This window comes from Tachyglossus aculeatus, chromosome 16 (genome assembly GCF_015852505.1).
Source record: "Tachyglossus aculeatus isolate mTacAcu1 chromosome 16, mTacAcu1.pri, whole genome shotgun sequence".
Classification (NCBI taxonomy): Eukaryota; Metazoa; Chordata; class Mammalia; order Monotremata; family Tachyglossidae; genus Tachyglossus; species Tachyglossus aculeatus.
The window spans coordinates 21,238,041-21,239,080 of record NC_052081.1 but is presented as its reverse complement, the minus strand read 5'-3'; positions in this window follow the sequence as shown (position 1 = coordinate 21,239,080).

Sequence of the window (1,040 nt, the reverse complement as noted above, 5' to 3'; positions counted from 1 at the left end):
GATAACCATAACATAACCATAGCATTTAACCTTGACTCTCTATTAACCCCCATTTTCAGTCAGTCACCAAATTATTTTGGTTCTAGCTCTACAGATTATACAGGATCCACCTAATCTTCTCCAAACTGCCACCATGCTGGTCCAGACACTTGTGTTAGCCCAACTTGATTACTGCATCAGCCTCCTCACTGACCATTCTGCCTCAATCTCCTCTCTCCCCAGTCCATACGTCATTCACTCTGCTGCGAAGATCGTTTCTCTAAAACATTGTTCTGCACTCACCTCCACAGCCCTCCAAAATCTTCCATGGTTGCCCATTCATCTTTGCGTCAAGCAGAAACTTCCCTCCATCACCTTTAAGGAGCTCAGTCAGCTCTCTCCCCTCTCACTACACCCCAGCTCATTTGCTTCGTTCTTTTCATTCCAACCTACAAACTATATCTCATTTTCTCCTCTCTCATAGCCAGCCTCTTGCTTATATCTTCTCTGCTCCCGACTCCGTAACCTAGAATTCCCTCCTCCTTCAAATCCGACAGACCACTCTTCTCCCCACCTGATTTCCCCCATGATTGCCATTTCAGCACTTGTGTGTTGCATAAGCCCTCACCCCTCTTTCCCATTATTGTAAACACTCTCTCTCTCTCTCTCTCTCTCTTTTTCATCTATTACTTCCTCCTACCTGAAACTGTCTGCCCCTCTGTTAGACTGAAGTCTCCTTGAGGGCAGAGCTCAGTGTACTAACTCTAACGTACTCTCCTGAGTGCTTAGTGTAGTGCTCTGCACAGAGCAAGTGCTCAAGAAGTACTATTGATTGATGGATGGATTGATGGAGCATGCAGGTTGAAAGGTACCAAGAATAGGGAGAATGTAAATATGCCAATTCTCAAGTTCAGAAACTTGGGTATTTTTGAATCTTCTCCCAAACACTAATGTCACCCCACCAGAGCCCCAAGACAATTGCACTGGATGACCTGTGGGCCGCTTTCCTGTTCCTAATAATAATAATAATGATAATAATAATGATATTTGCTTAGTGCTTT